Here is a 23,725-nt window from a genome sequence, read left to right on the forward strand (position 1 = left end):
GCAGAGCTAGAGCCCAAGGTTGTGGAAAAGTAGCCTGAGTTCCTGGAATCTTCTCTGCAGACACCTCTTTCCACTTCCCCTGATCCCCTCACAAACACTGCAGGGGACACATCGCTGGCCAGTAATCCAACCCCGTCAGCAACAGCCAGTAATGCCAAGTCACTCAATTTCCTCAACATACTAGAAAGCTCCATGTGGGATTCAAGCCAAACGGGAGGCTTCATGTATTCTTTAGTTCATGTCTCAAGTTAAGACCTGCCCAGAAGTTGGATCAGGGCTTCTTCTGAAGTCTCACCACATCCCTGCAGTTTAGATTTTTATATTCCCCATTTTCCTATTCCTGAAATTGCCTTTGACTTTTGGAGTTAGTAAAGAATGAATGAATGACCAGAATCTGAGAATTTAGAAGAATTTTCAAAATCACCACATCTGACTCTTTACTGTCCCTGGCATCTTCCTTTTACTTTTTATAGTGATCTTTATCTCAAGTTCAGGAAAAAAATTTTTTTTTTCTGTATAAAGCTGATGATTATGATAAAATGGTTGACAGGGAAAACTATACACAAATTCACATATATAAAGAGGGCATATATGAAAAAAAATCAATTCATTTCCTGCTACATGCCTGCCAAGGAGGCTACTGTAGTAAAAAGTTGTAAAAGCACAGTAAGTCAATCTGCCCACTCTCGGATTCACTCTGAACTATGTTTAAATCAGCTTCCTTCCCTGAACAAGATTAAACTAATTTTTGAAAGCACAAACATTTCCCACACAAGGTTTTGTGTTTCTGTAGGTAACCAAGCATGTGGCCGGTGGGAGACTTCATAAGGAACAGCAGGACAAGGTGAGCATGCTGGTGGCACTGGGGACATTCTCCAAAATATTAATCAAGGTTCCTTTCTCTTACACAGACCAAAGCACAGGCTCTGATGCATTAAAGATTATCCAGTGGTACTTATTATTTTTCACTATACTAACATCTTTCAACACCAACCAATTTGGAGGTTTTAAATTATAGGTACTTATTATAAGGTTGAATTATACAGACAGTTTTAATTATTTTAGATGTTTTAAGATCAAAACGTTCTGCATGCATACTACAAAATACACAATGAAGTCCCACAGATTGTTGACTTAAAGTAGCAAACAAGACTGCATTTCTCACCCCCAAGACACTGCAGATATGAATGGTAGCCCTAGCAACCACTACAGAATTGTCTCTAGAACTTGCTGTGTAAAACACATGCAATTCGGCTATTTGTCTATGGAGCCTACCAGTGGGGTCTTTTTTTTTTTTTTATTATGAAAACAAACTAACAAAAAAGCTTTCATAGTGCAAAAATATTTTCCTGACAGTACCAAAAATTACAAGTCTTTGAATATTTAATTTTGGGGCTTTTTGAAATTAAAAGTAACAAATGCCAGAGACTCAGAGAAGTTCTATAATCAAGACATTTGTTTGTTACATGAATTACCTTTTAAAGGCTAGGAAATCACTGAAAGCTGTTGACAGTATTATAGAGTATGTGTGAACTAATTTTTCAGTTGTTAAAAAAATGGAAACAGGATTGGACTATTTTCAGTATGGACAGTCCTGTCTTTGCAAGGTTATTACTGCAGAAAGAAGCACAGGGGCTGAAGGCATGCAATATGTACTTAATAGTCAATGGCAAAAATTACGATAGTCCTGTGACATGCTCCTCACACCATGAGGTCACACTCCTTTCTAAGTTTAGGTCAGCTTCTAACACTTAGTTCTTCATTCTTTCAAAGTCACAACTATCTCTGAGATTCCTTTAATATGAAGTTGTTGATGGTGTCATTTCCCCTGGGACATCGTCACCCTTTTTGTCACAACTACTTTCAACACTTATGTTGGTAAGTTCCCCATACTTGGCTCCTGGCTGCTTGTCTAGAGTCTCTCAAAGGACCGTAGCATCACCTTTCCCACAGCCAGCTCTTTCTCCTATATGCTTTGGATTTGAATTTCATTTCCAGCACCTCCCTTTTCTCCATGTTCCACTGCACACCTATCTCAGTTGGCTAATTCCCCAATTAAGTATCCATTTTTATAAAATGTAACAAGTTATCACCTGAAAGTAAGGAGGCAACAAAACTACATGCTTTGTTCATGAGAGCTGTCCCTGAAGAGTGTGACGGAAATGACGTGATTGGCCATAGGCCATGACTCCATCTGCATAGCTATTTATATAGTGACTTGTGGACTGAGGAGCTACTCATGAAGTCTGTATTTTATGTAATCAGAGTTAATATACTAATTATAACTGAAAAATGAATTGTGGTGTTAGGCAATATGTTTTATTCAACTGAAAGGTAACCAAAATTCATGCAAATTGGAACCATGGAACCATGCAAAACAAGTAGAAATCATTGAGCAAAATTCAAATCCACTGGACACTTATGTCCCTGGACTGCAACACAGTAACACATATTTGTTTATGATGGAACAGCAGCCAATTGCCACATTTTAAATATTCAGAGCTGAACAAGATATCTGAATATAGGAAAAATGAAACATTTTGAAAAACAACCTTCCTTTTTAATGCAATAAAAATCGGACCATCGAAACAAGTACAAATAACACTTTATACTAAATATTTTATATTCATCTTCTTTCTCAATGCATTAAACCCTGAAGAAACTGAGATTCACTGAAGTTAACTATTTGGCAGAGATTGGATGAAACCCAGGTGCATTTGATCCAGAACTTGCTTGTAGTTTGTGGCAATTTTGGGAAAAAGAATAAACGTCTTTGAAGTTATCCCCTTCCCCACACAAAAGAAAATGCTATCCCAGAGCATCCAGTTCCTTTGCTGGTTATAGCTCTGGGCTATCCAGATGATCGTGACCCATCTAAGGAAGATGTCCCCAAGGCAAAGAAAGACATTTTCTGTAGAGACTGTGATTACAAAAATTCACCACCTAATATGTGTCAATAATGTATGTGACTGACAAGTTCCTCACTTAAAATTCAAACTGTAGGGCCTCCGCGGTGGCGCAGCAGTTGAGCGCCTCTGCAGCGCCGGATCAATCCCCGGCTGCTCCCCGGCCACAGGAGGAGGGTCCCACATGGTGCGCAGACCTCTCCTGCCGCCAGCTGCTCCCCTCAGCAGTGTACTTCGGTCCTTCTGCCTGCTCTGCTCCCCGCTCTGGCTCTGGTGAATTCTCTCACGCTCCCGTGCTTCTGACTGTACCCAGTGCTCGTATAAATAAATAAATAAATATTAAAAAAAAAAAAAAGGCATTCCATTAAAAAAATAAATAAAATTCAAACTGTACTTCTAAAAGAAGATGGACTTTGGTTTTCTCCATAAAGTGATGTTATTTATTTTTTTATTAATTCAATATTTCTTTTATTTTATTTATGCCTAGAAGAACTGGGGTGTAGTCCGGAGGTGCGGGGGTGAGAGGATTCACCAGAGTGCGGAGCAGAACAGGTGGATCTTCTGAAGCGTACTGCTAAGGGGACCAGTAGGTGAAACCGGCGAGGTCTGCTGCACCATGTGGGTTAACTCCCTGGCTAGGGTTCAAATGCAGTGATAGCTCTGAGACTTAACCCCTAGGCCACCAAGGAGGCCTCCAGTTTTTTTTTTTTTTAAAGAAGTCACTGAGCCATATCATCTGAGAACCTTTTTGGAGTATTATTTCATGCAATGTACTTTTATTTTGATTAAAATACAATTTCAAACACTTAAAAGAATAATGAGAAAAGCAGTCAAATACGAGTTTTTGAAAATATGCAGTTATAACATAAAAATGAAAGGACTAGTAGAAAAATTATGGGGAGTAATTTTTTCAAAAGCAGTTAAATACTACAACATGGAAGGCTGCAAACAAATTATTGCAGGTTGACATTTAACGATTTCAATCTTATGTGCTATTTAAAAAATCTACAACCATTCTCGCTAAATCTATTCTCACTCTACTCTCCAGTCTTCCCTCCTAGGTACAAAGAAAGTGAGCAAGAAAATGGCTTCTCTCGGACCTCCCCAGTGGCACAGCGGGTTGAGCGCAGTGCTATGAAGCTGTCCGCAGCCTCTGCAGTGCGGGTTCGATTCCCAGCTGGCCAGGGAGAGACCCACATTGCACGGCAGATCTCTCTTGGCTTGCTTGCTGCTACCCTCGGCAGTGTCTTTGGTCTGTCTGCCTGTTCTCCCCACTCTGTCTCTGGTGAACCCTCCCACGCCTCTGATCTATATCCCAGTTCTTGTATAAATAAAAATAAATCTTTAAAAAAAATAGAAAAAAGAAAATGGCTTTCTCTCTCTAATATATGTACAAGTATTTACATAGTTCATAATATTTCTAAAGTTAATCTTAATCATCAATTTGTTTTCTTTGATTGACAGATCATCCTTAAAAGACTAGTCTTGGGAAATTAAAGCATGAAATAAAAGTATGCAGTAAAGCATGGGTAAAGATCTGGATGTAGAGTTAAAACATTGTGGTCCTTCATTCAGCAAACACATCAGTTTAGACTGAGAAGTGAGTGAGGAATGACACAGTTGTAGTACCCAATAAGTTGTGACCTAGCAAGACAGGGCAACAAAACAATGTTAAAGTGTGATAATTTTTTTTTTTTTAAATTATGAGCAAAATATTAGGACAACTTTTAGGAAAGGCATAAATGAACAGTATGGGGCTGGGGAAGCAGGAAGGGAGATGATTATTAGAAGTGAAGATGACAGAATTGGATTTCAAAGGACAAGATGTTCATCTGACTCTTTATTACATTAACATAAATTCTATGGGGTATTAGGTAAGGAAAGAGGATGTGCTAGGAAAAAAAATCTTGCGATTGTTTTTATACCTTTAAGGGGTAAAAATGTGAAAATGATGGAAAATGGGGCATTATATCCGTGCATTTTATGATCAAGCTTCATTGATATGTCTAGGAAGTGACTGGGGTATTCATAAAAATGCATGTCATACTCTATTGCATTAACTGAATCAACTGTATACAGCTCTCACTATGGCCTCCTATAAAGTTTAACAAATTGGGGGTTTAAAAGAAACTTGACTTAAAGTGAGAAAAACTTTTCATTCAGATTTTAAATTCAGGCCCTTAGGTACATATTTATTCCTTCTTTGCCTTGCAGATTTGTTTAATTCAATAGGTCCTTTCATTCACTGTATAATATGTAATATTACACAAAGATTTTGACTGACTTCTAAAGCACGAGGCTGATCATGTTATTTTCTTCACAAACCTCTAATAGTTTTGTAGTTTCTAGTCCGAGAGATCAAGATCTGTCTTGGTTTATGACTTTGCTAATGAACAAGGAACAATACATGTGAGAAAGCAGTGGGCTTGTGAGAAGGTACAGGTGTGTAGACATTTTGCTTGGGGAAGGAGGGAGATGTGGGAACTCAGGGAAGGAGAGAAGTCCCCACTGAAGACTGAAGTGAAAGGAAAATGGACCAAAGCAGACTGTACTGGGGGTACTGATGTAAGACATGACAGTGGAAAGGGAGATTGGAGATGCTGATGGAGACAGAAGAAATTGGAGCAACCTCAGCTAGGTTGCTGCAATTGACATATATTATTATGACCTTGGTGGATGTCAACTTGTTTATGCAGCATATGTAACTGAACTTTATAGTAATACTTGCTCAAATAAATTCCCTTCCAAGATTAGGAATCCTGAATTCTCATTTAAAGTAGTTTTGTTAGATTTGAAAAATATTATTGATCAGTTAATTAACATATAATCTGGAGCAAGAAAAAATTAGAGAAGAATATGAAATTTTACGTAAGATCAAATTATATCATCAATGATAAATCTCTGGTATTAAAATCAAATTGCACAATAAAACATTAGTATGATATAGAGACATAACTTGCCAATTTTCCACACTGAACTGAATAAATTGATTTGAGGGACTACTCATTTGCTGCTCTGTGTCATCTCTTCCAAGTTCTGTCAATCTGAGTTCCTTTTCTCCTAAATGAGGCAGTGTGACTCATTCTGAATTCCAAAGAAACAGCAAAAAAGTTGTTTGCAATCTGGATCACTTTAACATCCTTGCTGTTCTTTAAAGTAAACACATTCTTGAAAAGTACTGGTGAATAAGTCAGCATTGTTGAATGAAAAGTAGAATGTGATGGTCTGAAAATAACTAAAAGTTATTCCTTTCAAGTTTTAGTTTAGGGCCTCAGCAAAATTGGCTACAAGATAGGAAAGATACACATATTAAGAAATATTAAACAAGAAACAAGAAATATGAAGAAAGAAATGGAATCAATTCTAAAAGAAATGACTATAGTATACATACAGTTTTCATATCTATAGACATTTAAACATCTTAACATGTATATAGAATAAAAATAAATGTCAGCAAATTCCGAGGTATGTGAGAGACACTACAGACACAGGAATGAAGGATGATCAGGACTTAATTAGGTATTAAACAAGACCCTGACAGAGAGGATTTATAAACAAATCTATTTTTCTCAGAATTTAAAAATAAAGTTTTAAATACAAAAAATTACTTATTTTTAATATTTTGAACTTATTGGGTATTGCTTTTATTAAAAATATACTATAGTATTTATAATAAGTGTATCATAATTACTACATAATCTTGAATATTTGTTTACTTCCCTTGAGATGTTATTCCTATATTTAACTAAGAAATTAGCAGGAATATAGGAACTGCACACAAAATCTACTGTCAAGGGGGAAAAGTGAACAGTTATTCATCTGGTTGGTGCAAGGATAGAGGACTTCATAAATACAGCATATTTCTATAAAGGTATTTGAGATTTAAAAGACAAAAATAGCACCTAAACAGCAAAGCATGATTAAATACATTTATTATTCTTACAGATGACTCTAATGCAATGCCCCAAACTATGATATGGAAGAAGAAGGCTTCAGTTAGCCACAAAAGAGAAGTCAATTAGCAGTGATTATTCTGCTTATAAGAAATGTGATTAATAATATCAAAGTAACATTTTTAGATGAGAAGAGTCCATTTATAATTTGAAATGAATGCATTTATTTCAATAATTATAACTATCCAAAATCCAGTTATTCATCTCAAATTCATTTGAATTTTTTAATACTGGTATAATATTCTTGGAACTAGTAGAAGGCTTTAGAAACTTGTAAATGGGTTATCAAAGTAATAGATTACTTTTCCAGGAAGCGATCTTTTCACACATTTTCTATAACACAGTGGCATTCAGGGGAGAGGAGAAAACTATATTTTGTGTTTTCAGGTTCACCATTAATTGTGAATTTTGGCAGGATTTTTATTTTTAGGAGAATGCATATGGCATTTAATGTTTAGTTTTAACCTATGCTTAAATTTTTGTCTCTAAAATTTAATCTGTCAAAGAACTGGGCCTGGACTCTGAGGGAGACATGGTGGTGATTAAGTCACCCACAGATATCACTTTAATTCATCCTACAAGTTATAGCATACCTTATTAAAAAAATTCTCAGACTGACTTATCAAGAGAGGGAGAAGATGCTGAGTCAGAAATCTAGACATTTACACCCCACTTCAGTAAATGAAATTCAATAGGTGGCAATTGTCCAGCTGGGACTTCATGAACGCCAGCTGGGCAATGTTGTTGTGATAGAAGACCAAGTGCTTATAAGAAGGATCAAGTAGAGGTTTCCACCCCGACTGGAAAGAATGGCAGCAGCTATTCCAGAACCTGACATGGAGTGGTCACAAAACCCTGAATATGGGACACTTTACTGAGGATTTTTTTTTTTTTTTTAAGGAAATGCTCCATTCTACTTGGCTTCAAATTCTGGCTGAAGAGATGAAGATGAAAATACCTGTCTCTCTTGTCTTCCAGCATTTACTTTCTGAAGTAGCATTAATTTCTGGTCTACTACAAGGGCTGTGGTCAGCTCAAAGGCATAACTGAACAGAAAAGCTCGTATATAGGAAGGCAAAGTCATGTCCAAATATTCAAAGAGTGCCAACCCAAGCACAAAGTAATCTCATAGGGATGGGGCTTGTATGTTTCAGAAACCTTATACAAACCAAGAATCCATAGCATAGTGTGATGATTATATAAACTCCAGGTAGATGCTTAAAAAGGGTAAAGTACACAGCAAACTTCCAATAAATGTCAGCTGCTATAATTATTAATGTTAACACTGTTGCATTATTATTATTAAAATTAAATTATGTCCTATGTTAGGTCAATCTTTATAACATATTGCTTAAAGAAATAGAAGCAGAAACAAAGAAAAGGAAAGATATACCCTGTTCATCAATTACAAGAGTCAGCATTGTCAAAATGGCCATCCTATCCAAAGCAGTATACAATACACAAGATCCAATACAATTCCAATCAAAATTTCAATGGTATTTTTCAAATAGAGCAAATATTGAAAATCATATGGAGCTCTTTAATTAAATGCAAATCAAAACTACAATGAAATGCCATTTTACACCAGTGACAATGAAAAAAACTAGCAACATATCAAAAACCAGCAATAACAAATGTTGGCAAGGATGTGGGGAAAAAGGAAATTTCCTACACTGCTGGTGGGAATGCAAACTGATCCAACCACTATGGAAAGCAGTGTGGAGTTTCCTCAAACTGCTAAAAATGGAGCTTCCATATGATCCAGCAATTCCACTCCTAGGTATCTACCCCAAAGACACAAAAACATTAGTTCACAAGGAAAGCTTCACCCTTATGTGTATTGTAGCACTATTTAAAATAGGTAAGATATGGAAATAACCCAAATGCCCTAAAATAGATGACTGGATCAAGAAGATGTGGTATATATACACACTGGAATATTACTCAGCAATCAAAAAAGATAAGCTCATGCCATTTGCAGCAAAATGGATGGAGTGGGAAGGGATCATGCTCAGTGAAAAAAGCCAGAAAGAAAAAGAAAAATACTGGATAGTTTCACCTATAGGAGGAATGTAGAGGATCCAAATAAGGGATCAGGAAAAAAAAAGCCATTATAATAAAGTGAAAATCAAAATCAGCAAGCAAATATAAATGAGAGACATTCTGCACATGGGGAGAAGGGAGTAGGATCAAAATGGGTGGGAAGAGCACAAGGGGTTATGGTGATGGTACACAGGTGAAATTGGTGGTAGGAATTTCACAGGGACTATAACTGAAATAAGATGTAAAAAAAATGAAGAATGATGTAAAACATATATTAAAAATAAATAAAATAAAAAAAAGTCATGTAAACACAAAAGACAGAATAGTCAAAGACATCCTGACAAAAAAGAGGGAGAATGGAGGTATTACCCTCTCAGTTTTCAACTATATTACAAAACTGCAATGATCAAAACAGTATGGTGTGAAACAGACCCACAGACCAATGGAATGGAGTTGAGCACTCAGAAATAAACCCACACTTCTAAGGACAGTCAATCAATGACAAAGGAGCCAAGAGTATACACTGGAACAAGTAAAGCCTCTTCAGTAAATGATGTTGGGAAAACTGGACTACCACATGCAAAAGCATGAAACTAGACCATTATCTCACACCATGCACAAAAATTAACTCAGAGTGAGTAAGAGATTTGGTCATAAAACACTTGAAGCCATAAAAAATATACACATTAAGAAACCTAGTCAAAACACTCCACAACATAGGCTTCGGTGTTGTCTTTGTGTATTCATCTTCTCTAACAGCAAAAAGAGAATATAAAGAGTTGGGACTACATCAAACTAAAGAAAAACAAAAACAAAAACAACCTTCTGTACTTCTGCCCAGGGAAAGAAACTATCACTTTTACAAAAAGACACCCTAATGAATGGCTGAAAATATATCTGACGAAAGGCTAATATCCAAGGTCTCCAAGGAACTTAGATAATTTGGCAAAGAGAAAGCCAGTAATTCCATCCAAAATTGTGCAGGAAAGCAAAATAGGTAATTCTTTAAAGAAGATGTACCAATTGTCAACAGGCACATGAATGTTCATCATCATTTATCATTAGGGAAATGCAAATCAAAACTACAATGAGATACCACCTCATAACTGTGAGAATGGCCCATATTAAAAAAAGAAAAAAAAAAACAAGTGTTGGTGAGAATGTGGAGAAAATGAAACCCTACTACATTGATGAAAATGTAGACTGATCTAGCTCCCATGGAAAACACTGTGGTGATTTCTTATAATACTAAAATATCTACTATATCATCTAGACATTCTACTCCTATGTATTTACCCAGAGTTCAAAAACATTAATTTAAATAGATACTTGTCCTCCCATGTGCACTGCAGCACTATTTATAATATCCAAGTTTTGAAAACAACCCAATGCCCAAAGAAAGATGAGTGGATTAGGAAGATGTTATCTACATATACACAAAAGAATACTATTCAGCTACAAAAAATGATCAACTCCTGCCACTTGTGACAACATAGATGGAACTGGGAGGGATTATGCTAAGTGGAATATGTCAGAATGAGAAACACAAATACTGGATGGTGTTACTTACATGTGGAAAATAGGGAAACAAAACAAAGGGTCAGATAAAGCCAAACCAATAATAAACACTAGAAATCTGACTACAACGGAGATTACCAGAGTGGGAGGGGACAGGACGAGAAAAAGCTGGGAGGGACCCCAAAGAACTATGTTGAACTAGGGGTGTCTTGGTGGTAAGTGTGGTATGGTAATAACACTGGCCCTATATCTCTAAATCATATAAATGATGTAAACCAGTATCACCTCAATTAAAAAATTACTACATTCCAAATTAAATCAAAGGATGCCACATGGAAAAATTTTGCTTTTAAGGGAAAAAATTACCTTCAGTGAATTTTTTTTAAAGATTTATTTTTTTAAGATTACAACAGCTGGGATACAGGCCAGAGGTGCGGGGGTTGAGAGAATTCACCAGAGACAGAGTGGGGAGCAGAACAGGCAGACTGACTGAAATACACTGCTGAGGTGAGCAGAGGGTGAGACAGGAGAGGTCTACTGCACCACGTGTGTAGCTCCCAGGCCGGGGATTGAACTCGCACTGTAGAGGCCATGGATAGCTTCACATCACTGCACTCAATCCCTTGCACCACTTGGGAGATCCCCTTCAGTGATATTTTGCTTCTACGAAATGATTTCTTCTGAAAGAAGATCTCCTGATTTAAACGTAGATAAGGACTGTGTGAACTTTCAACAATAATAAATTTAACTCGAGTAAAACTATCAGTGCTTCCATGTTACACTATTTCTCAAATTCTCTGCATCCTATCTTTGCAGGTTTTTACCCCAAAGAGTGCTTTTCAAATTATCATAGTTATCTGGCCTTTGTTATAGTCATGATCCTTAATCATATCAAATAGAATAAACACAAAGTAAAATCATGATGCTAGTCAGGAAAAAAATAATGACCAGGGTAATGGCTTTGCACTCAGAATTGTGTGTATGAGTAAAGCAAAAACTATAAAATTAAGGCATTCAGAATAATTCAAACCACAATAGTAAATGACTATGAAACTACAGCATCTTGTTTTAAGCATAAGTGAGGAAAGCGGCAGTCAAATATAAGCATTAAACATCAACACTGGTCCTCAGTGCAAATGATAAGGTTGATAGAGAACTCTCATTTTCTCAGAATGGTAGAAATTATAACTTAGCCACAGATGACCTTCAAGTGGCAAAATACTTTATGATCCTTGTACACCAAAGTTCATGATTTGTGTGGATGATGCAAAAAAGGCAGACCACATCATTGATGTGAAATAAAACCATTCATCTGTGAAGACTTTTATTTCAGCTTCTCCTTGCCCTTTGTTAGACCATTTGATTGTCATCCTAACACTTCAAAGTTTTATTACAGAGGCTACCACTAGAGGAATTGTCATGGCGTGAGGTTCAGATCCTGTCAAAGGCAGTATTTATGTACATGGGAATACAGAAGTGTTGCATAACAAGGAAAAATGTCACAGATATACAAGGGATCAAATTTACAAGACAGAAAGTTGTTTCACCTTGTGAGATTCCTTATCAAAAATGGTAGTTATGAGAAGCAGAAAAATCTTTTCTGAAGCAGATTTAGACAAAATATCACTTGCCCTTGGAACTAGGTCATAACTCCTGCAACTCAGTGTCTCATTCAGAGGAAGGAGCTGCACCAAGGAGGAGGGCATTAACCTGAAGTTGTGCTCAGGGTTCTTCATCAACTGAGAAACAGCAACCTTTTGATACTTTGAAAAATGAGAGAAATATAATTTGAATTATTAAACTAAGTATTCACATTCATAGCATCCCATACATAAGAAGAAACACATACACTCCCTCTACTCAAATCTCTTCCAAGAATGAAAATAACATGATGAATTATGGAAAGAAAGAGGCAATTTCATTGAATTGAGAATTGAACTACATAAGATGGAGAATTCTATCTGGAAGTGATATTTGCCTATAGGAGTCCTAAACTGTATATATATATATATATATATATATATATATACACACACATATATATATATATACACCTATATATATAGAGGACCTGATGGAAATGGTAATTCATCAAGTCAATAAAAGAATAACAAGTACATAGTGACGGGTGAGGTGGGGAAAGTCACAGTTTAACACAAAGCACTAAATGTAGGTGGTAAAATTAGATTTAATGGAAAAACTGTGAGTTGGAATTATCCTTTAAAATTTATAATCCTAGCAAACCACAACAGGTATTAAAAAAGCACTTTTTTTTATGCTACACTGTGCATTGTTTAAAATATATAGCAAAATAAAATGTACTTTTTCATTGAATTTTATTTAGCAGACATTTATTGGGTCCCTCCTAGGAGTCAAGTGCTATTCTAACTATGAGAGGTACAAAAATAACTGAAATCTGTGCTCTGTGAGTGAAAGGTCATGCAGTAGAGAGGAAAAGTGAGACCATTTGATGTGAGAGTGTCTGTTTCAGTGTAGAGATGAAGGTACAGGGGTGCCCATAATACTACCCAAGAAGAGTTTGTGGGGTTAAGCCACAGAGTTCAGGGTTAAATGAATCCATCCTCGAAGAAATGGCATCTATGAGACTCCTGAAGCTGAGTGCCAGCACAGAAACAGTATAAGCCTAAGTTCTAGGGCATTGAGAGCCTGAGAACCGGCTATTCATGCAGGCTCTGAGTCCTTTTACCATCTGAGAGTGAAACCCTTTACGGAGAAAATAGAGCAGGATAGACTGGGACCAGATAGCAGAGGGACCAGACTGTAATGGGGAACCTTTTATCTATGTGGAGAGTCTAAACTTCACCTTCTAAGTGATGGGAACCAGTGAATGGTGCAACCTCATGCTTTACATCACTTATGCTCTTTGGAGTGTACAGAATAGATCTGAGTGGGCAAGGAAACAGCCAGAGAATGTAGGGCTAGGGCTTCAACTAGGTATCTGGTATTGAGTTAGGTATTAGGGATTTCATTTCTAAGGAAGTTTCTTGGTCTCACCCAACAGTTATATTTTGGAAAACCTGCAAAGTAATTTGTAAGCCAAGTCATATTATCCTATTGGTAATGAACTCATGTTTATATTAATTTCATTGATTTTTAAAATTGGCACTGGCCTCTAAAGGCTAGACCTTAGAATGTAATAAGAACCTTGGCATTTAGTAACCTTCAAAGCATTTCCTTTTCTTTTCTTTTTCTTTTTTTAGTTGCAGAAGCTTTCCTTAAAGTAAAGTGGAAAAAATTATGTGGGAAATGGATATTTGAAACAGATGCAGAGTGGTTTTGGCTTATACAGAGCTCAGCTCTCACTGCCCCACCAGCCTTGATACCCCTAATACTCTCGGAAACAGTTTGAAAATCATTGATGATTTTAATCCATTCTTTGCACTGATGAACAAATGAGGGGCTGGCCCTGACAGCAGTTTCATTTTGGAGTTAAAATGTGGAAGCCGAGATGGTCTTGCATCCTGATTTTCCTAGTTATGAGTCATGTGATTTTGAGAAGTCACTTTTTTCCTATGCTTGTTGCCTCATCTATGAAGCTGAGATAATAGTTCCCTTCACCCCTCAAGGCTGTTGCAGTGAAAGTGCTTTGTAAAATGTCTAAGTCTACCAGAATAGCAAATTGCTACCACTATGTCCTGAGCCTCAGACCAGAGACCTGGGAGAGGAGTCTGGGGACCTGATTCTCAGCTCACAAGGAGACCCAAACAAGGCCCCAGAGAATAACAGATGCAATAAGGGTGCTGTTTCCTTAATATTCCCTTCACTATTTGATAAATGTGTTTGAAGTAGAGCTCTTGGTTGGCTCTAGGGAAACCTTTAGTAAATATAACTCACTGAAAGAGCATGGAACAGGAAAAAAAAATAACACATTTACCCCCAGAATCTGAGAAACACCTGGCATACTAAAACCATCACATGTGAAAGGTTTTGCCAAGGTGTGTAAGGAGTGCAGATCTGCAGCCACACAAACATGGGCTTGAACCTTGCTCCAGGGTTATTACCTGTTGTGAATTCGTAACTACCTGTTGTGAGATTCAGGTAGATGATTCACACCATGGTCAGCCCCTGGGAAGCACTCAATAAATGCAAGGCAAAATACTGGCTCCACATCCTTCTACTTGTGCCACATCACGTAAGTCATTACACAGTGAGTTATTCATCCAATTGTCTTCATGAGGAATGCACAGGCAGTGAAAGGAACTCTGGGAGCAACACCATCCGCTACAGACAAGTGAGGAGATAGGACACCAAAGGAGGAAGTTTGCAAAGTACTTTGCACATCACAGAGATGATATCCAAGTTTAGAAAAGAAGAACAGTCTCTGTGAAATATCCCACAAAGTCTCCTGTGGTCCTGCTTATGTAGCAGGCTCAGTGCCATTAAAGTGGCTACATATTAGATTAAAATATGAAAACACTTCAGACAGCACTTCCAAACCAGCTTTTCAATAGTCTTAAAAATAGGAGATCAATAGGATGCAAATGTCTAATAATCATAAAGTGTATTTAGGGGTCTCCCTGGTGGCTCGAGGGGTTGAGCACAACATTGTGAAGCTATCTGTAGCCTCTGCAGTCTGAGCTTGATCCCCGGCTGGCCAGGAAGCTACCCACATGGCGCAGCAGACCTCTCCTGTCTCACCCGCTGCTTCCTCAGCAGTGTGCTTCAGTCAATCTGCCTGTTCTCCCCACTGTCTCCGGTGAATCCTCTCAACCCCCAGACCTCTGGCTTGTACCCCAGTTCTTGTGTGCATAAATAAATAAATCTTAAAAAAAAAACACTGTGTATTTACAATTAATAAAATCTACTGCAAACATGTAATGTCAAGTATCCTTAATAAGGTACAATGAGAAATCCTAAAATGCTGTAGATTTGGCATAAATGTCTTCAAGTGATCTCTGGATTTCCTGATATACATGGGAGACTTAAAGTCATATATTCATGTAATTTTTCTTAATCATACTTAGCATTTCTTAATCAAATGTTTAATAACCAACGGATGTTAAAAGAAAGACAGACACATGCAGTGGTTCCAAATGAGGCAATTCACTTTGGCCTAGGATTTGTGAAGACTACTTGAGAAAGGTCGAAGATTCAGGTAAGAAAACAAGTGCTGTGCGTGACTGATGAACATCAGGGTAGCGGCAATATGCAAACAGGCCCTGTTCAGAGAATGCAGAGAGGGAGAAGCAAGTTAAGGAGAGCACAATGCGGCATGTTATGTAACAAGCACAAGTCTGGCAGAAGGGCCAAAGCAGAAAAAACATACGTTTGATGGGGAGAAAGTGAAAACACCCTTAAAATGCTTTATCACTAAATGAGCTAGTTCTGTTCCAGGAGAATTCATGATGCTCCCTATAAACTCATGTGAAACTTTTCCAGGCCCTGTTTACAGAGAGAGACTCCTTTTTGTATCACAATAAGCCAGCAGCAAAATCTTAAATTAAATCTATAAAGACATCAGCATTCCAAGATTTTCCAGTTGGTTCAATGGATGGAAATGGCAAAAATGGGAGTAGGGGCTCCTTAAAAACACAGTATGAAATGTTGACCTACAAATGAAAGTAGGAAAAAAAAAAAAACAAAGTCCTGCCTTTTTTTCCATCTTTGCAGGTTGCTGCCGGAGTTTGAGCAAGCACTGGGGTCTGAGAGAGGCAGACATAGCCTGGGTTAGGGAGGAGTCACTCACTAGTCCCAACTGTAACTTCCCCACTCCCGAGGGCCTGCATGACCAGAAGTGGCCAAGAGGCCCTACCCCTAAGACAGATGACCTGGAGGAGGTTCTGGGAGAACAGAGAGGGAGCTTCACCTCATGCTGTCTTCAGAATCTAATACTACTGGGTGAGCATATTTCCCATTATTTTCCTAGAAATTACCTTATCAATACTCCATGGGGCCCTGAAAGCAAGGTCTTAGGAGAGTGATGTGAAGGCTCATAAATCCCTCTTCACCTTGGGAGATAGAGAATGGTATTGTCAACAGGCTTGAGCCTTCCAGTGGAAAGCCATGTTTTCTAAAATTGAGATTCAAGACCACTGTTAAGTGGATGGAAGAAAGGCATAAGCATTTTATAGAAGCACTTAAAATCAGAAATCTTGCTACTATTTATAGACCTACTGCCATGAGAGTGATACTTGAAAATCATCTCTTGCTCTCTTTAGTGAGGTACAGACCATCAGTATACACCATCACCTCCTTTATTCTTCTGCTATCTGAGATGGAATATCACGCCAGCCAGGTCTTGTGTCCTGACCTTCAGGAAAGATCTGGAAGACCCTGACAATTCACAGGTCGTTTTGTGGTCAACAGAATAAACCACCGACTTGAAACACAATTCAGTAGTGGAATCTTTCATACTCCATAGATCTGAACTCTTAATGGATTAGCCATGCTATTTTTCATGTAATTAGAGCTTCAGTTTTTGGGCCTCCCTTGTGGCCTATGGGTTACGTCTCAGCACTATCACTGCTGTGGGTGAGACAGGGGAGCAGCAGGTGAGACAGGAGAGGTCTGTTGTGCCATATGTGGGTTAGTTCTCTGGTCGGGGATCAAACTCAAGGCCGTAGGGGTGAAAGTGCGGAGACTTAACACCTTCATCATCAGGGAGGCCCTCAAATATAAAGTTTTTATCCTTTCACAAGAATGCCAGGGAGTACCAGTGCCTCCTGGGCATTAAATTCCCATTTTATGCAAATGGCCAACAGGTATATGAAAAAGTGTTCAACATCACTTATAATCAGGGAAATGCAAATCAAAATCACAATAAGATATCACCTTACATCAGGCCACCTTACACAAGCCACAACAAATGTTGGCAAGGATGTGGGGAAAAAGGAACTCTCCTACACTGCTGGTAGGAATGCAAACTAGTCCAACCACTATGGAAAGCAGTGTGGAGGTTCCTCAAACTAATAAAAATGGAGGTACCATATGACCCAGCAATTCCACTCCTAGGAATCTACCCAAAGGGCACAAAAACTTCAATTCAAAAGGATACCTGCACCCCTATGTTTATTGTAGCACTATTTTCAATAGGTAAGCTATGGAAACAACCCAAATCCAAGAAAACAGACTGGATCAAGAAGATGTGGTATATAAACACAATGAAATGCTATTCAGCAATTAAAAAAGATAAACTCATGCCATTAACCACAAAATAGATGGAGCTAGAAGGTATTATGCTCAGTGAAATAAGCCAGAAGGAAAAAGAAAAATACCAAATGGTTTCACTTATAGGAGGAAAATGAGGGTACCAAATAAGGGATCAGGACAAAAAATAACAATAATAATAAATTAACAAAACAAAATTAGCAGCCAACCATAAATCAGAGACATTCTGCAAGAGAAGGGGAGGTAGAGGAATCAAAACAGGGGAGAGAAGAGCACAAAGGTCTATAAGGATGTCCAAGAAGACTTGTAGTATTGCTTGTTTATTCATCTCTTCCAACAATTGAGAGCCTCTGCTCTTTACATTAAAACATTTTGAATGAATTTATTATATAATTTGAGAAGCCTATAAATACTTAATTAAAGCAAAATAAAATCAATGCTGCTTATAAATATACATTGTATATACTGAATTGTGAAGAAATTTCTTGCAAATTCACAGGTGAATTGGTGGTGGGAAGTTTAGGAGTACACCTGAGAGGAGAAAGCACACAAGGATACATTGTACAAAAATGAACAATGATGTTAAATATATATATACACATATATAAATAAAAAATAAATTCCTATTTTAATAATAGTGATGATTAGATGAAGATGTAGCTATGACAGGAAGTCTGGGAACAGCGGGGAAGGATGTACTTACTCCCTATTCTTTGACCCAATGATTAGTCATTTGAGGTGGTAACTACCCCCAAATTGCAGAATTAAGGCAATTATTGAACTTGGGGCAAATCACAAATTATTGGGTTTCTAAATGTAATTTGTGAATCTCTAGGGAACACTCAATTTGAGCTAAAAAACAAAACTCTATCCACACTGAACTTTATAAACAAAAGTATATTTTAAAAGCAATTGAGCTGCCTGGATTTAAAGACTTTAAAGCTAATTAGGCCTTGGTTACTCCCTACCATGATTAACATAGAGTTTATGTCCAGTTCTTATAATTCTCATCATTTTCAAAGATAACCAAATAGAAACAACTCGATCTTTCCTGTTTTTTTTTTTTCCTATGTTTCTGACTTTGTTTTCTCCTTCGTTTCTCCATGGGTAAAAGCCCTCTCCTCAACAGAAGGATGCTAGTCACCCTATTAATCCCCATCCATGCTGCCATGTCTTCCTACATCTGAAGATGTGGCTATGAGGGCTTGTAAAAGAGGCAGATGAGTGGCATTTCTTTATAGGCATAAGAGCCCTTCAGCACTATTGAATTCTTCAAATATCACTAGTCCTTGGCATTTTACTAGAGTTTCAGAGTAAAACATGATTCTTGCCTTCAAATTGCTTATAATCTGCTGGACACAGAATTAATTTACCTTAACCTAAATCAGTGTCTCTATGTTCTGAGATACTAAAATGAGTACATGACTAGACATTCATAGCCACAGGAACTCTGAGTACAAAGAATATAAATTCTGAGTAAAGAGAGACAGGGATAAGAAAAGTCTTCAAATGGGAGAGACTATGAGTAGAATTTTGAGTTTCTCATGGTGCTTCCTGCTGTTAATGGATCTGCTTTACCTTCTGAAGGAAAAGCTGTTATTTTCCTCTTGATTGTGTTTTCTACATGTCTATTTAGATGTCACTCTATTATGGACATTTAAGAACTGACAATAGCTTTCCATTCTGAGTTGTTGAATAAAATTACTATTTGCATGAAGGGCTTCCTGGGTTGGTAAATAACTCCACTCTTCTTCAGGAAGTTAATCAGTCCCTAGAACTGTGATAATGCTACAAAATGGTCTAAAATCTCCTCTGGGATTTTCCACCTCAGTCAATATTCTCACAGCGCACTCCAAGGATGCCCAACGAGACTTGGTGTAGCATTGCTTGTTTATTTATCCCTTCCAACAATTGAGAGCCTCTGTTCTTTACATTAAAACATTTTGAATGAATTTATTATATAATTTGAGAACCCTACAAATACTTAAATAAAGCAAATAAAACATCAATGCTACCTATAAATATACATGGTATATACTGAATTGAGAAGAAATTTCTTGCAAAAACTCAAATAAATAAAACTTGTGGATTTTGTTCAAAAAAGCTTTTCTTTTGGGGGGGAAATTAACTCTTGAAAGAGGCCTCAAAGGAGTCCCTGGAACTTGTGAGAAAGGAATTGTTAAGTTGAGAGGGAACACATAAACTCTGGAGAGCCAGGTGTGTATACAACAGGAGAAAAGTGATGGATATGACTTTAGACAAGTGTGAAGATCCCAGTTGAGAAGTGGTTTTAACTGTTAGACTCTGGAACTTAAACTTGATAAATAGGTAACTGAGAGAAACCAGGGTTTTAGAATAGGAAGTAACATAATCAAAGGATATAAAATAATTTTCTGTTTACTAAACAAACTGGTCTTAGAGCAGCGGCAGGTTGGTTAACATGAGGCTAAGATAGTTAATGGAGTAGTTTGGTGATTGAGAGATGGCTGTGCCAAAGAATGGCACACATGGAGAAGACAACATGGCATGGGCATGTATGGAAACATGCTAGGAGTCACTCAGTGAGGCATTCTTCCGGAGTAAGAACGTTTCATTGACTGTTTTGGTCAAAAGTGTCTTTCTGTGACCAAGAATGATTCTGTGTTCTCTCTTGAAGCTGTCCCATAGAGAATTAGCACCCAGATACTCAATTAAAAGCAAGAGACAAATTTCAGACAATGATAGACCAGTGCTATGTAAAGCTGGAGGAGAAGGTATGTCCAAATCCAAAGACCTTGCAGAGAGAGAGAGAGAGAGAGAGAGAGAGAGAGAGAGAGAGAGATCTCCTCCTGCTGAATCCCATTCCTGAAGGACTCCACCTTCATGATTCAAGCACCTCCCAAAGGCCCCATCTCTGAAAACATTCTCACCAAGCATTAGGTTCACTGGGTTTTCAACTTATGAATTTTGGGGGGAGAACAGACTTTTAGAGCACAGCACTAGGTTATAGAAGAGAACCAGTGTGAAGAGAATCCTCCAATGCTCACTAAGCCCCTGATGAGCTTCCGCATCTCTTTGACCTTCTCTGAGAAGTTTTGATGCACCACTGTTGTCTCAATCCACACCTCGTGATTGCAGTGGGCACTACCAGGTTGGAGGAAAAATGGGAAGGTCTTGATATTCTAGTTATTCTGCCAACACACTGCAGTCACTCCCCCTCTCTGACATGTGCTGTGTGCTCTTAGGTCTTCTACCCTCATTAATTGACTTTTGGCCTCTTCCCTTCTGTTACTAAATCAAGACTTACCATGGTTTCTAGCGAACTGTTCTAATATTCAACAAGACATCCATGTTTTTTTCTTTTTTTTCTTTTTGCAAATTTCCCATTCTATCTTCCCCACCACCCAAATTCCCTCAGCCAAGTTTTCCATTCTATTTATGACCCATCATCATAAAGACATCAATGGGTACAAAAGGTCTGGTGAGGGAGCTGATGGAGGAACCTGGGGTAAACTTGGTTTTTATTCCTAGTGTGTGTCTTATCACACAGTTGCCCTTTGGTAATGTGGTTTAACTTTTTGGAGTTTTGTACCCTCATTCACACAATGAAGATTCTAATACCTTCACTGCAGGTCAAATGACGACTATAGACAAAGCTTTCAGCAGACCTTCCACAGATAATGAGCTTAAATTTTCTGCTGAACTTTGTAGAAAAGCAATGATTACATCGACAATATTGTAATAGCCACTAATCATTAAGAACAAAAATGAAAATATGCACATATAGTAACTGGATTATTCTTCCATTTGAATAAAAAAAATCAATATGCCAAATAACTTAGTTGGTAATTTAACCATTTAAATTGTAATCTGCAGTGACCTCTCAAATAATAAATGTGTGTTAAGCCCTCAAAAATAGAATTAAACTTTCATTCCAATTATAGGAGCATTTTATTTTAGAGAGGAGTACATCTACATCTATCCTAATAGAAGCCTATATGATTCTTATGAATAAAGATGTTAAAACAACTAAAGTCCCAGCTATTTTTTCCAGAAATGACCTCCTCTATTTTTTTTTTTTAAAGTAGTAAGCCAGTCATACTGCACAGTGGGTCTCATTATGGTGTCTGACTCTCCCTGACTTCTGAGGAACTTGCTCTAGGTCATCTGACATGACTTCTGAAGAGCCATCTCAACTGTACCGACAGAAACCAAGCCTGGCCCCGAGTCACTGGCTTGGCAAAGAGCTGATTTGGGAAAAGGCAGAAGTAAACGATGCTGGGAAAAGTAGATGATTCACACATAGGGTACAAATCTCTTGTTGTGAGGACTAGCTTTAAGAAACTTCAAAATGGGAGAAGGGAATAAAGGTTTGTGGAAGAGTGATTACATTTTTGGTCATTAAAAAAAGTGCAAAGGTTGTTTTGCTCTCAGCAGTTTCTCAAGTAGCTGGCACAGTATGAAAAAATAAAACTCTTTCCCAGAGAAGATTTGTAAAAGGAAACTTCCCAGGAGAAACCAGCAATTACCTAAGTTTGATTAGGATACGAAGAAACTTAGAAACAAAGGGAACCTTGTAAATTATTGTCTGAAATTGCAGTTTCGTGAATAATGCATAAAAATAGGGGTTTATACATCCCTTTAAAGATGATTTTTATATCACAGTAGGTGTCACACCCTCAGTTTAAAAAACACAAAAGTTCGGGTACAAAAGAACATGATAAGGTCATTTTATTTCATGTTTTAATTTTCTTCACAGTTTCCTAAAAGAAGGGAGCAATTTTAAAAAAGACCTACCTTATACTCTAAAAACAAAGTAATCTTAAATGCACCTATTAAGAATAGGAAAAATGTTGATAAATGTCTTCATAGGGATACTTATCCTTAATTTAAGAGTTTAGGGGAAAACAACTTTTAATTAACTTAAATGCAATCATCTGAGATAGTTGAAAATATTTAGATAATGACAAGATAAAAATTATGCTTTTCACAATACTCTTTAGAGAACATTAAAAAAATGTTTCTACCCTTTCTTTTTTTTTTAAAGATTTATTTATTTATTTATTTATTTATTTATTTATTTATACAAGCACTGGGTACAGTCAGAAGCACGGGAGGGTGAGAAGATTCACCAGAGCCAGAGTAGGGAGTAGAACAGACAGACTGACTGAAATACACTGCTGAGGGGAGCAGTGGGCCCCAGCAGGAGAGGTCTGCGCACCATGTGGGACTCTCGCTGGGGGCCCGGGGATCGAATTGGTGTTGCAGAAGCTGTGGGCAGCTTCGCAGCCCAGCGCTCAACTGCTGCTCCACCAGAGGAGGCCCTGTTTCTACACTTTCTATAGGACAGCTGACATAAAAATAACTTAAAGCAACTTTACAATAACCTAAGTTATTTGAGAAATCGGTATGAGTCAAGATTTAGCATCTGCACCCCAATGACCTTACGTTAATGAGTCCCTTGTTTGAGTGCTTCTTAATCTTCCTGATGCAGGACCTAGCTAAATAATAACATTGGCAAAGCTCAGCATGGATATGTCTGAAAAGGTAGCTGACTATCTTCTTTAGATAGAGATGGAGGGGCCCTCCATCTCTCAGATGCCTGTGCTGTACCAGGTGCACTCCATACAATGTCATGTAATCTTTCCCACCCCCTACCGGCTTGCTGATATTCTTACATGGCATACAGGAATCTCGGTTGAGAAAGAAAAGTCCTGCCTGCAGTTGACAGACTGAGGAGCTAACATTACACCTGTGCCTACTCAATAACCCGCACCCCCCACTCTAATTCTTTACTGACCACGAAGGCTACAAATTAAACTGCTGTCATCAGCCAACCTAGTGAGCATCACACAGTTGTGAACAAGAGCACAGCGAGATTGAGAACTATGATGGGATTCTGACCTGCTTAGGACTTTTCCTGCTCTTATGCTTTTAGTACTGTGTTATGTACACAGTAGTCCATTTTCCCAGGATTCCTCTCAATGATGGGCAAACTAGAATGGGTGCACTCCTAGAACAATGCAGAGTGGAGAATATAGTCCCAGTTGGTAGGCATTCCTCATTAAATCCACCTGGGCTCAGGTACAATTCTTCAAGGCCTGAAAATAGAAGACATTGAATCCCCTCCCAGTCAACATTAGCACAAGTCTTCCATTTCAGAATGTCTGGTATCTGGGACAAGAAGACAATGAGGTA

The 23,725-nt window shown here is 37.8% G+C and overlaps 1 protein-coding gene across 5 annotated transcripts in view; it reads right to left on the reverse strand.

Moving 5' to 3' along the window:
* Positions 1-23,725, reverse strand: part of FAM110B (family with sequence similarity 110 member B) — a 167,892-nt gene that overhangs the window by 49,538 nt on the left and 94,629 nt on the right. The window contains exon 4 of one of the 5 annotated variants that reach the window (XM_054692259.1): positions 23,432-23,628. The exons of the other annotated variants lie outside the window; for them this stretch is intronic. The gene's annotated coding sequence lies outside the window, so the exon portion shown is untranslated. The remainder of the gene's footprint in view (positions 1-23,431; positions 23,629-23,725) is intronic. 5 annotated transcript variants of the gene reach the window in all.

This window comes from Talpa occidentalis, unplaced genomic scaffold, assembly GCF_014898055.3.
Source record: "Talpa occidentalis isolate TD23 unplaced genomic scaffold, MPIMG_talOcc4v2.1, whole genome shotgun sequence".
Classification (NCBI taxonomy): Eukaryota; Metazoa; Chordata; class Mammalia; order Eulipotyphla; family Talpidae; genus Talpa; species Talpa occidentalis.